The following is a 14,612-nucleotide window of genomic DNA, read 5'->3' as shown; positions in this document are numbered from 1 at the left end:
ACTATGAAAGAACATATTGCTACTGACAGACATTTCCAGAAAAGGCCCTTGAGGGTTAACATAAAGGAGTAGAGAGGAACTACCAAAACTTAACATTTCCACACAAGTGCTACTGTGTTTTAGCCTCTCTCCTTGTGCTGTGATTCAGTCACTAATGCTTACGTAGTTAATGCAGCTCTCCCATTCAAAATAAATAAATAACTCCAGGGTCAGTCCAGTCAGCATTTCTGCACTTTTAAAACTGTTAAAAAGAAAGAAAGAAAGAAAGAAAGAAAGAAAGAAAGAAAGAAAGAAAGAAAGAAAGAAAGAAAGAAAGAAAGAAAGAAAGAAAGAAAGAAAGAAAGAAAGAAAGAAAGAAAGAAAGAAAGAAAATGATGTATTTCATGCATGGAAGTAGAGTTGCATTTTAGCCTTATTACCTCCCCCCCCCATGTTATATTTTCCAGCTTTTCACTGGGCTCACATATTAATTGGTGCAACTAATCTGTAATGAATTCACACCGATATTTAGTGTAGATTCTTACAGGTCAGTGAACCTGGGCTTCTTCTCCCTTCTGATTCTTCTGAAGTATCCAGATATCGTGGACAAGAAGCTATTGTTAGGATAGAATGGCTGGAATCCATCCATAAGTGGCAAGCAGAGTAGGCCCATTGAATCTATGCAACATACTCACCAAAGCACCATTGATATAGTGAGCCTACTCTAGTTGCAACTAATTACTGGTTTTGAGCCAATATGAAGTGAATTTCCCAAAGGCCAAGATGTCAGACAAGGGTGTATTTTATCTTCCTGTTCAATTTGTATGCAGAACATACCACATAATACTGTACAGAATGCTGTATTAGATTGAAATGAAGCAGTGAAACTGGAGAAAGCAACATCAATAATTTAAGACATTCAGATGACACCATAATACTGGCAGAAAGCAGCAATTACTTGAAAGGAAGGTGAAAGAAGAAAGTTCAGAAGTAGCCTGAGTTTAATATTAAGACAAAGATTATGACCCAAAAGGAGATAAGTTACGTTAGATATTGACAATGAAGGAAGTGACATTATTCAAAATTATGTATATCTTGGCTCAATCATCAGACCAAATGGAGACTACGACCAAGAAATCAGAAGAAAACTAGAGAGAGCAGCTACAGTGGAACTAGAGAAGATAATCAAGTGTAAGGATATGTCACTGGAAACTAAGGCCAAGATCATCCACACTATTGTATTGTTGTTGCTGTTTAGTCGTTGACAGGAAAATGATTGATTTGTTTGAAATACATATAGTGCTGGAGGAAGACAAACAAATAGGTTCTAGATTAAATGCTTCTCTATAGAAGCAAAAGTGATGAAACTGAGGCGGTTTTCTTTGCCACATCATGAAAAGACAAGACTTGCTGGATAAATCTTTAATGCTGGGGAAAGCTGAAGATAGCAAGAAAAGAGGAAGACCGATTATGGCATGGATTGACTCCATAAAGGAAATCACAGCCTTCAGTTTGCAAGAGCTGTTAATGATACAACATTTTGGAAATCACTTATACACAGGCCACCATAAATCAAAGATGACTGTGATGGCATAGAACAACAATAACAACATCTATTGTGGGAGCAGGCAAGATCCATCTTAATAAAGTAAGTGACATGCAATTGACGGAATAGAGTTCTATTAATATAACCCAATAAAAATAAAGAGTTAACTTATTACATGGGGAAACACTGTATTATTTTTGTTTGCGAAAAGGCTGTGGTTTTGTCCTTGTCACTTCAAACGTTGTGCATCAGAGGTAACTTTCAGGCTGTGCAGTTTATTTCTTGATGTAGCCAAATATTTTCTGACTAATAACAGCTCCCTTGGGTCAAAGATTTTGCCCATCATTTCATGCTTGACCTCCCCCCCCCCATTACAGGGACTGAACATGTGACCTTCTTGCTCTCCTCCAAAGTATATACTCTACCACTGAGGCTGTAGTAGCAATGAATAAGTGGAATAAATGCTAACACACACACACCACAAAAAAGGTGTGATGTAGGTCAGCTGTCCCATAAGACACCCAACTGAGCACTCATTTCTCTGGCCCTGCCCATATTATGACTTGCATGCAAAGGAAAAGATGTCAGCTGTTTCTTTCTCTCTCTTTTTAAGACATTCTTTTTTTTGTTTTTAAAAAAGACTTCTTTCTTTGCAGCAAAGTTTTACTCTCAGCATCACCGTCTACGGAGTGTTTTTCACTTTTGAAGTGGCAAATTAATTGGACCCCAGTGAGGATTAATCGCCCACCCTTCCGCCCCAGTGAACGTTGGCTGTGAGTCAGATAAACAGGAATGGCATCAGAAAGCTTTTTAAACATTTTAATTATGGAAAATTAATTAAGGTGCTTTACCCCGTGGACTGTTTATTCAGATTCCGGGCCAGGCTATGTGACTGACCAGGAGATATTACCAGCTGATGTCTGTTTAGCATCCTGTGGAAATGCTTCCTGTGACTCACTCGTGTGGCACCAGGGTGGGCATAAAAGCTGGCATGATTCCTTTCGGCATCAATTCACCTTTTGTGGCTAAAGGGAGGCTTCAGACGTTGGGCCGCTAATTTGGGGCATTAAATCAGAGAATCTGTTTCAGACACTCATGCTTGAGTAAACAAACACAATTTTGCTGCTTTGTGAGCCCGACAGGAGAACCAATATTATTTCCTAAGGTGGCTATTCCCTCTCTTTCTCTCCCTCCCTCTCCTACTCCCTCTCCCTCTCCCTCTCCCTCTCCCTCTCCCTCTCCCCCCCTCTCTCTCTCACACACACACACAGAGAGAGAGAGAGAGAGAGAGCGCAATCAACAAAATGTTGCTTGTATACATAAGTAAGCTCTAATCTGGAAGGCATCAGGTTTTTAGATATGAAAGTTGTGGTAGAGTTGTTTTTAATTTCTTATGAGAAGAGACCAACAGCTGCATTTTGCATCACAAAGGTTAATTGTCTCAGATCTATGGCCACAGTATCTTCCCAGTCTCCTGGCTCATCCTGTATCTATAATTACAAGGAATATGGGGATTGGGGGGTATTCCCTTTGGATTTGAGTCATTGAGTCAATAGCCTCCTAATAATTATAGGGAGTGATTCACCCATATATTCACCCATATCCGTATGTGTGTGTGTGTGTGTGTGTGTGTGTGTGTGTGTGTGTGTGTGTGTGTGTTCGTGTGTGTGTGTGTGTTTGTGTGTGGTGTGTGTGTGTGTGTACACTTGTCCTGAATCCTAGACCAACACTCTAGTCACCAAACTATACAGGGATATACATATATGTATTTCTGTATAGTGTGGTGACTAGAGTGTTGGTCTTGAATTCAGGATACCTGGGTTTATATCCTCAGTCAACCACAAATCTCACATGATGACCATCTGCCAGTTGCATTCCCGCAGCCTGATCTACATCACAGGATTGTTTTGAGGCTCAAATAGGCAGGAGGAGAAGCAAGTACATTGTCATGAAAGACAAGATATAGCAAAAAATAAAATAAAATAAAATAAAATAAATGTTTACTTCATTATTATGCCTACCCTACTCATGGGCATCCATCCATCCATCCATCCATCCATCCATCCATCCATCCATCCATCCATCCATCCATCCATCCATCCATCCATCCATCCATCCATCCATCCATCCATTCATTCATTCATTCACTTAAAATATTTTTACCTCATCTTTCTGCTTAAAAAGGACTCAAGCCAGTTTACATCATTAAAGACAATATTTGAAGCTAAAAAGTACAGTACTTAAAAGGATCAAACAAATACCGCACTAAAAATGGTAAACAAAAGCAATACCAAAACATATTCAACTCAGTAAAGTACAACCACCCATTTAAAAACTCCACTCAGACAGCCAGTCACTGAGGGAAAGCTTGCCTGAAGAGAAATGGGCAAAATATGAAATCTCTGTTTTTCAGTAGAAACTCAAACATCAAGTTCACAGCATCTTTCGTTGCCACCTTGAAAACTTGATGTACTGCCTATGGAGACACAGAGCTAAGAGATGAACACATGTGGACCAAGAGCTTCTTAAACCACATGTGAGCAGATGCTTGCTTGCTTCCATCCCTTCCGCAGCCATTTTGACCTACTGAGTCTTGTGTTACAGCTACTTTATTGCATTAATAACCTTTGCCAGTCAATCAGGAGACCTTCCCACAGATCTCTTAATGGCTGGTGTGCGGGCTATTATTTTGCCGGTATCAGGAAGTGGAGTTTCAGAAAACAACTTTTTCTTTGCCTCGAGGCTACGGCAGAACTGAACTGCTCCTAGTAAGTGAGGAAACAGTTGGCTGAGTCCAGATGCTGACAGATTTATCACTCCTGTCAGTGATGATAATGGGGTGATTACTACCCAAAAAGAGGATGGATAGAGTCTGAAGGGCAGCATCCGTGTCAGCATGATGGGCTACTAATCTCAGAGCAGGAAACAGGCTGTCTCTAGATCATAACCAAGTATGTGTTCAAAAGGCCCACCTTTGCGTGTCTTCGAATTTTGTTACAGAGACAGGATACAAGTGCATAAAGGAGGTGCTTAACTATTTCCTGACCTAATGCATTTTCACTGCAAGTCTCCCGCTTACACTTGCCTTCCCCTTTGCCCAACCTCAAGAGCTAAATTGTCCTGAGGGAGATCTGTGATCAGATCTTACAATGTGCTTTTCTTATGAAGCAGCCCAAGATGTGTATGTAGACTGCATTTGGAATAATGGCTCTGGGAAAATAGCTATTTAGTCCAACCTTCTGTTGGCAGAGTGTGGAAATGTATTGTCTTAAAAATAACCTCTAGCTATGCAACAGAAAACGTTTGTAGACCTACAGAGCAGAATTAACTTCAGGTTTCCCCTCAATAGACCACCCCTTATTGTTAGTTTTCCTCAACTGGCACTTACTGTCTCGATAATTCAGTCAGAGACACTGGTAAGAGAAAAGAATAAAAATGCTATATTTCTTCCCAATTGTCCATAGATCAAAACAAACAGGAAAATATTACAGTAACTGGTTACGTGGCTGAGCTTAACTGATTCATGGCTACATTACTGCATGACTTGTTGACTGACTACATGGCTCACTCTAAATTTTAGACTGTCTGTTTAAAAAGAGTAAGAAAAGAAGACTTGAGTAGAACAGCATGGTAAAGGTATGCTACTGGATTGATTGACATTCACCTCTGCCCAGAAAAGTCCCTTCCCAGCCAAAACCTCTTAAAGGCAACTTAGGAAGTTGCAATTATTTCCGCCAGTGTTCATGCAATCTCTGACCATCGAAAAATTTCTACTAGCCTAACAGGTGGAACTCTCTGTGGCATACCTTATTATTTTAATCTCACTGCAAAGCTAATAGCAGAGCAGGAAGAGGAGATGTAAAACATGTCTATCTCATTTAGAGCTTTCTGGCACTACTTTAATCTGATGGGAGGGAAATAAATTGAGAGATCCAGTAAATTTACACCCCTAACCCCACTCCTTATCTTCCCCTTGTGCATGTCAAAGACTGGAAGTGCCATATTTACTGCCCAGTATTTTGCTTTGCCCTTAAGACAAGGATGCCTTAATGAATGAAAGTCCCCCCACCCCCAGTGTCTGAATCTCTATGTCAGCAGCACCGAAAAGTTAGGAAGAAAGCTAGGCGAAAAGCATACAAACAAGAGCAGGAAACACACAGGCCCAGGCTGAGTCAGAAGGTTTAGATAGGGATCCCGGTCAGCTGGGGGCTGGGCCGTGAGCCAAGCCAAGCCTGAGAAATGCCTGCAGGAACTATGAAAAGCAGGGAGTTTCCATCACTCCCCAGGTTTCCTAAAACGATAGCCAAGGAACAGAGGCTGACAAGTGCCAGAACATGATAGCTAACTAGAAATTACGTTTGGCTAACAAACAAGCAAATAGTCCAAACTAATTCAAGCTGACCATATACATCAACATTCCAAATTACTCTTCAAGATGTCAGCAACCTGGTTGACAATCGGGTGAGCTCTAAGCCATTCCATCCATCCAAACAAACAACAACAACAACAAAATCAGGGGGGAAACTGTTTAGATGAACATTTTGTATAAGATAATAATAATGTTAAGATAATAATAACAATATGTGCAGGCATGTTTTTGCATTTATTGCAAAGAAGGGGCAGTTCCGCAGTTACAGTGGGAACAAATCGGAGGTTGGACAAGCTTTTGAGTTCTCTGGGACTCTTCATCAGATAAAGATGGTATAAAAATTAGGATTAAGGCAAATAGCTCCAAAAATGGGCCAGATGTACTGCTGATAGCTATTTTGTGCTCAAGCCCTACAATCAAAGCTTGTGTTTCCCCCAAAAGCAGCTGTTGGATGGGGGAGGAAACCAGCCAATTTTTGTCTGCAGAATGGGAAAGACAACAAAACAATGTGTGTGTCACTGTTGCTTCATGTGGAATTAAAAGTCCATTCAGCTTTATGAGCGCCTGGCATCGTATATGGCCCAACAGTTGAACCATTCATCCTCATGTCAAGCTCTATACCATCGTCACCTAACAAAGAGTCCTGGAGAACTTGAAAACTCCTCTTACTTTCCACAGTATTAACAATACATGGAAGAGCTGTCATACATGGAGGCATTCCATGTTTCCGTTGGAGTTTTGCATAAATAGGAACCCCTCTAGCTAAACTAGAGCTGAGCCTTTATAACTATTTCCACCTTCATATGTTCCTCTGCATTTTTTTAAAAAAAATATATATATATACTGAACAGACTCACTTTGCTGGTTCTATTTCCTTCCTCAGTGTTGTTCTTAACGCTTATCTTCCACCGAGCCAACATGACATATTCCAGGTATAGGAGTGAGATTGTACAAGTGTCTGTTGCTAAGTATACAAGTGCTTCTGAACTGCTAATGCTGAAGCAGAGGGTATGGGAATTTTTAGTTGAAAAGCCTGGCTTTATCTCCCTGGGACTTACACAGACATAATACAAATGTTTGCCTTTCGTTGACTCAATCCTTAACAAGACCCTCCTGGTTGCAAGGGAAACAGATAACCTAACGGTGCCAAAAGTGGCCGCTTTCTGGAGAATACGTGGCCGATAGGAATGCTAAGGTCAAAGAAGCTTCATGGAGAGGCCAGCTGCTGCTGCTTCTTCATCGTCTTTCTTTTCTTCTATAATGAAGGGCAAAGGTAAATTAGGAAAAGGACAGCAGGGGAACTAAACCACAGATTAAAAGTGTGTTATCCATTCCAAAAGCTAGATCTCACCTAACAGAAGTGTTTTATGAACACAGTATCTACTGATACAGAACAACCTCTATTGATACGTAGACATATATGCCATGTTGAGCGACCTATCAAGGCCTTGAACCAATGCTTCTTCTTCTGCTGAAATTTAGATGGTGTAAAAAAAATGCCTGCTGGAAGTATGCAAACATGTCAGTTGGTATTTCCTGCAGGAAGGGAGCTGCCGTGTTCCCCCAGTATCCCCTGTTTGTTTTACCTCAAACACAGGTCCATCTTCGGACACAATGTACTATTTTCTCCCTTTACACGCTGCCACCAGTGGATCTTTATCGACACTGTACCAAATATGTTTCTTAGACCTGGGCTGCCAAATATAACAGGTTTATTTATAGCTTGATTGGTAAATCAGAGAAGTAAAGTCATAGATGTTCTTCTATTGTTCACTCATTAAACTTGGATAGGATTACGCGTTTGCTTGTTCGTATTCATTCACATTAACCACTATAACAATATCTTATGACTGTCTATTTTCTATTGCTTTTATCTCTTATCTATTCTCTAACACACACCCACTTTCCACTCTCTGTCTTAACACCCCAAAACCTCTTCACCCCAAACCCCCTCAGTCTCCAATTGTTCTCCTGACTCCGCCCCTCCTGTCTTGCCATAGGCTCCTGCCCTAGAGCGCCATATGACGGACAGGCGTGACTTGGGGTTTCTGACACAGGAGTAAATCTGCCCATCCTGAGTATCTAAACCACCTCCAATGTCTCTTTTATGGGCAGAAGGCAGCATGAGACAGATGGATTCAGCATAGAACAATAGGGTCATTGCACAATTGAACCTAAGAATTTCTCCCTGTTCTTTTATCTTCCATGTTATGTCCAAATCTGGAGTCATCCCAGAAGATAACTTTAATATCCTTTTAAAAGAAGTGTTTCCCCCAGTGGTTAAATACATCTTTTTGGCATACCTGTTTATTTTTCTCATCTAAATGTCTTGCATTTAACAGGCTTAGTTTTCTGACTAGTCATTAGAAGAGTGTCTCCCAACCTGGGAGCTGTGCCCACCAAAGGGGGTGTGTGCATCACTAAGTGTTTTATGGGGTGGTCCACAGATCTCCTTATATGTGGTGTAGCCCTTGCTAAATAAATTCTTCCGTGACCTTTCGGAATGGGGTATTAAAGATAGTGTGTACGTACATGCAGGCGTGAAAAACAGGCCCTTTAGGGGAGAAAGAAGCCTCTATTCTCTGAGAAAGGATGACCAGGACTTTTTTTTAACAAAAAAAAAATTAAGATGCAATTGGGGTCATTTCCAAAAGAATTTTAACTATGACGTCTCACTTCCAGAGAGCCTAAAGAAGGGGAAGAAAAGGAAAAACAAGAGGGAAAAAAACCCTACCTAACAAACTTCCAGGAGGGGGACATAAAAGCAAACAACCCACCTATTCTGTAGTGAGTGCAAGGAAACTTTTGTTCTGGTTTCTAAGGGGGGGGGAATCCTCTCTCCATAAAGTTTTTTTGGGCTCCTTCCTGGGTATCGTGATATTCTTCTGCCCCCCCAGCAAATCTTTGAAGCCCTTCACCTTCTCTTCTCCCTACCTTTAACTGCCCCCAATCTTTTCCCTCTCCTGTTTTGAAGTGGTAGCAGCAAGAAAGCAAAGCGTGCTCCTTATATACTGCCCCCTTGTGCTTAGAGCCCCCTCTGGGTGGTTTACAATTTAATTTTTCAGGTTATATATTGCCCCTCACCTCCACAAGCTGAGTACTCAATTTACTGACTGTGGAAGGGTGGAAGGTTGAGTCAATCTTGAGCTGTCTACCTGAGCCTGGGATTGAACTCGGGTGGTAAGCAGAATCTTCATTGCACTACTGGAGTTCAACCACTGCGCCACGAGGCAGTGACATATTTATTGCTGTCATAGGTATGCTGTTCCCAATACTGCCTTTTTTTGCTGTTCTGATGGTGTTATTTCAGAGCTCTGCAGCTGATTATAATATTTTATAAAATTCCATGGCAGTTATTTGTTATACATTCCTCTTGTTATTATAATTAAAAAAAAATATTAGGCAAAGCCAATCAAAATTATAAAAACATTGACCGGTATTGTGCAAGATACAAGTTTTAACCAAAACCTAAGTATCTGTTAAATATCAACGTAGTATATATGCTGTTCCTAATATTGCCATTTTTGTAGTTCTGAGGGGGTAATTCTGAGATCTGCAAGTGATTATAATACCGTGTGAAATTCCTTGGTATCGTTCCCAAAGCCCTAATGATGATGGGGACCACTGAAGGGTGTTTCATCTACAAGCAAGATGTTTCAATTGCCAGATATCTGTATTTTATTAATTTTCCCATTTATCTTCATCTCTGGCATCCCCTGGAATTGAAATGTCAATGATCCAGGCCTTTCTTTGTTCTATCACTGCTATGTCTGGTGTGTTACATTCAAGGTGTCTACCAGTTTGGATATGGAAATCCCACCAGATCTTGATTTACTCATTTTCTGACACCTTCTCTACCTGATATTCCCATGGGTTTTTGGAGGCTGGGAAGTTATAATTTTTGCATTAATGACCAGTGTACTAATTTTGCCACTTTGTCATGTCTAATTTTGTAATCTGTTTGTGCAGTCTTTGAGCATTCACAGATGAGGTGTAACTACAAAGCTAGTTCATCACACAGATTAAGTACTATAATGTCTGTGCTGAAATCATAGATGCATCACCTTTAGATAATGGATATTGTAATTAAGGTTAAGAAATGACATTCCTGGAGAAGCAAACAGGCAGGCTCTAAAAATGCACACATGTCTACATTTTGGGTGTTCTACAAGCTTGAGGTGTTCCATAGTCAGCAACAAGTTTGTTGATTTATATCATGTCGTTACTCTGAAGACTGAAATTGCTGCAGAACATATTAATAAGGAACACAATAACTTGTAATCGTCTACGACAGTGGTTCTGAACCAGTGGTATAAATAGCAATGATGAGACACAGATATAGTATCAATTAAATGGGCAACTTTCATAATAGTTGCCATGAATTCACTCCCTCTCCATTCCCATGACCTCCTGCAAGCATGCCGTGCCGTAATTAGAGATGGGCACCCTGTGGCAATTAGAGATGGGCACAAAAGTGAAAAATCTTGGTTCGTGATGGTTCCACGAACTAACCACAAACCAATGAACCAATAAAAAAACTGAACTGGTTTTTGGTTTGTGGGCAGTGAGGAAAGCTACCTGTTCTTGTTACTCCACCACTGTTGCTGCCGCTGCTGCTACCACTGCTGCTGCGACCATCACCAGTAACAGCGGCCTGGATCCTAGAAGCGAAGCTGATAGGTGTGCAAATGTGCAGAGAGAGCAGTCCTGGGCAGTACGACTGTGTAAGGACATGACAAGGGCAGTGGGAAGGGGGGGATATTACGATCCCCTCCCCAAGAGCCAGAACCAGTTTGTTTTTCTGGGGTTCATGGGTTGTGGGTAGCCACGAACCACCCCAATTTGGCATTTTCCTGGTTTGTGTCCATCTTTACTCCTGAATCCTTCACTTTTGTGTGAGCACTGACTGTGAATTCAAATGTAATACATGCTGTGAATCACATCACAGTGAAGTCACACCCTCAGTAATGACACCCTAGCAGAGAAAGATTGGTTTGTTTTTATACACGAGGCACCTGAGGTAATATGGATAAACGTATAGCTAAGGGAAGGCCTACAAACAGTAAGGATTTCAGAAAGAACAAATTAGCATTATGGTGTGCAGGACGTGGCCTGGAGTGATCCGTTTTCACTCAGGTTGCAGGTTACAGGAAGCCAAATAAGCTATGATACCATTTCTTTGGGCAGCTGGGCCTTGCCCTTGAGGCCAAGACTGGCACTGCCAACTTCCTTATTGAGTGTTAGCTTTCTTGGCCAAGAATCAGTTTGTTTTTCTTAAGCAATTTCTCTTCGTCTCTTAATTCAGGCTCTGACTGGTCTTAAAAGTATTTGGCACTCTCCCTCTCCTCTCCTTTTCCCTCTTTCTCTCCCCCTCTTGCTGGTATGTTTCTCTTTTTTGGAGTCTAGCGATGCAGTTCTTTGGGGAGAAACTGGGCTGCCACATCGCCTAGCATGGGCAGAAAGGTACTGCAAAAATATCCTGAGGCAGGATGAGCTCCCTAGTAGAGTTAGTGGGTGTAGAGGATGGTGGTATAACTACGTACACTCCACAGTTACACCAGTCTGGTACTACAGTACTTTCACTGCCATGATCCAATTCTAGAGGATCTTGGAATTTGTAGTTTAGTTTGCTGAGGGGTTTAGAATCCTTTGCACAGTTCAGCAGGATGCGTTTGAGCGCCCCAGCAGAGAATTCATTCACCAAACTACAAGTCCCAGGATTCCTTGGGATGGAGCTGTGACAATTAAAATGGGATCAAAATGTTACAACTGTCGAGTGCAGATGCATCCTGCAGGTTTCCTTTCCATCAATCTGCTTCAACCCAGTCCCCTCCAGATATGTTGGACTACCACCATCCCTGGTGATCATTTTTGCCTGCTCCCTTGTTGTTTGGCACCAACTATTCAATGGCCAGTGTATGGTGCTGCTGTGAACTTCTTTTAACAAATTTAGAGCACAAATCCAGTCGTTAGTCCTGAATCAATGGGACTTGGATAAGTCAACATGTATATAAATTCCACCAATTTGATGGGTCTAGTTTTAGTCCAGTTGGGACTAAAAATGGGATTGAATATTCATCTGTTACCTTATTGTTCTTGCTACGGTTCATACAGTCACTTATCCCCGTGTGAAAAAGAGAGTAGGTAACCATTACCAGGAATAGTTGACCACTTTCAGCTCATTCAACTTGGACTTCTATAAAATTATTCTTTGGACTACAAATTCTAGAGCCCCATAGCCAGCAAGGGGGTCTGATCCAAGCTTCTATTCAGTTACTGGCTCATCAGTTTAACCTGCAAACAAAACAGTCCGAAGGATGCAAGACTTATGTAAAGAGGTCCCATTGATGTCTCCTCACTTTCCTTCTATTGGCAATTGAGTATACTTTCATAAGGAAAATCTGACACATAAGTCCAAGTAACTGTCTTTTACATTGATTACTTGCTCATGGGCACTGATGATTAACAGATATGGAACAAACTGAAGGTGCTTGCTTAATGGCTTTTGAGGCTAGAAGGCTGATAATTCCACCAGCTATGCGGTAACAAAGAGCCACTGTGGTGTAGAAGACAGAGTGACAGACTATGATTTAGGATACCTGGTTCAGGAGTGGGTGTGGCACTCATAAAAATATCTTACATACCTTCAAAACCTTATTAGGGTCACTGTAAGTCAGATGCATCTTGACAACACATGACAACAACATATGGTGACACCACATTCTCAAGAAGAGAATGAACTGGAAGTTATAACATGGTCCTCAAAGAGGCAGAAATCTAATCTTTGCAATTGCCTCAAAGGAAAAGCTACAGAAGGTCCCTGTGGGTGTTATTCCTTTATTTTAGAAACCAATGCTGCATTACTCACCTACCTACCACAGCATGTTCAAAGCATATATTTGTAATTAAATGTGTGTCACAAATATGGTTTTCAGAGAGACGTGTAAATATGCTTCAACAGGTACAACAGAAAATAAAAACAAAGATTTATGGCACCTTCGAGACTAAGAGATTTATTTCGGTGTGAGCTTTTGCGGATTACAATCTACTTCCTCAAATACATAGGGAGGAAGTGCCCAAGGAAACGGATTGTAAGTCACAAAAGCTCAAAGCTCACACTAAAATAAATCTATGTGTCCTTAAGCTGCCACAACAAAAATAGCAGAGATCTTTCCTTACCAACAAACAGAGCAAGGCTGGACAACCTGCCACAAACTTTTGAACGGTGTCTGCGTACCGGATCGGACTAAAACCACCTCTAGTTGAACATCTGGTCCTCATGGTGGCCCACCAGATGGGATGTCCCTAAGAAGCACACAAGCACGATACCACAGTTTATGCTCCTTAGCCACTGCTATTTAGATAAATTAACTTCCTCAGGTAGTTGAAGTGATATACAACCATCCTAACTAGAAAGCACTAATAACACTGGAGTAATGAAGCATCGCTCTGAGAGGGCAGTGTGCAGTTAGAATGGCAGCTACTGTACCTGAAACCCCTCAGAGAAGCAAAGAAAAAGGGGCCCAGGGCGGCAGCTTCAATACCAAATGTGTCCTTGGCAGCTTTCAAAGGTAGGATAAGCTTGCTGGTACTGGACCTGACTCTGTTCTCGTATTAAGTTTGCCTCTCTGGCCCTGCCTACATGTTGCTGGAGGCTCTTCTTTGCTGCCACATGCTTGGATAAATCATTTGGCAGATGTTAAAAGCAACAAAAAAAGAAACAAGATCTAGTGGTGGAAACGGGTGCCATATAAATAGGTTAGCCTATCTGAAAATGGTCCTTCTTCGCTGCAAACTTTGAAGAGAGAGGCTGTGCATCACTTAGTGTGTTAGTGCTCATGCACATACCTGTTACAGAATTAAAATACACTCCCTTCCATGATACCTAAAGTGTAATGCCTGAGACGTCTTCTTCACCTTGTCTAACGGTGGGGCCTGAATTAGAATTTCAGTGTCCTTCACCACCACCACCACAAGGAAAACGGCACACAATGGGACATCTGACCACTGCCTGCAAAGTACTGCATTTCATGCAGCAGGCCTGCAGACGATGGTCTAAGCAACTGTTGGCAAGCACACACTTCAGTTTTGTACCTCCTTGGGGAAGTACGTGATGAGAGCGAGGAATGGCTGTCCAGAAGGAACAGGGGCATACGAAGCACTGAAAGGACACTGTGTGTGAAAGCGTGGTGCCTCACCTCTAAACTCACACGTTACTGCAACAGATTCCAGTTTTCCATCTCTCTGCATTTGTATACTGCCTTTCTTCTAGAAAATGCACGCTTGGGCCAAAGCTAGACAGTTCGGAGTCCTGCAAAACATACTAAAATAACAAGACAGAACATCTGAGGACACAAATGAAACATTTGCTTTGAATTAGTCTCAGACGAGGCCAGTACTTATTTCATTCAAGCCTTTTCTCTGTTCTGTCAGGATTCTAGCCATGTCTGTATTACAACACTTTCAGATGAGTCTTTATATCACTTTGTAGTTAGACATTCCCTTGCAGCAATTCTATCTTTTCTTCTTGATGGAGATTTTTTTTTTTAGGTTAGAAGAAAAGATGGGGAAAGCTGTAAAAATCAAGGCATTGTACAAAGTGGAGGAAGAGGTGGTCAAAATCAATACATACTGTACATACATAAACACCTTCCTTATCTGAAATCCCACTTAGAAGGGAGGAAGAAGAAATAATCTTGCCAATACTGACTGTTGTCC

The 14,612-nt window shown here is 41.3% G+C and overlaps 1 long non-coding RNA gene across 2 annotated transcripts in view; it reads right to left on the bottom strand.

Annotated features, from left to right (window-relative positions):
* The window catches only part of LOC140706068 (uncharacterized), an 88,249-nt gene that overhangs the window by 5,720 nt on the left and 67,917 nt on the right, over positions 1-14,612 (bottom strand). Inside the window, exon 3 of one of the 2 annotated variants that reach the window (XR_013543200.1) lies at positions 12,398-14,205. The exons of the other annotated variant lie outside the window; for it this stretch is intronic. This is a non-coding gene — a long non-coding RNA (uncharacterized LOC140706068). Of the gene's footprint in view, positions 1-12,397; positions 14,206-14,612 lie in introns of those variants that run through there. 2 annotated transcript variants of the gene reach the window in all.

Source organism: Pogona vitticeps, chromosome 3 (genome assembly GCF_051106095.1).
Source record: "Pogona vitticeps strain Pit_001003342236 chromosome 3, PviZW2.1, whole genome shotgun sequence".
Classification (NCBI taxonomy): domain Eukaryota; kingdom Metazoa; phylum Chordata; class Lepidosauria; order Squamata; family Agamidae; genus Pogona; species Pogona vitticeps.
Note: the sequence above shows the minus strand (reverse complement) of the source record. Positions and strands in the feature narration are given on the sequence as shown.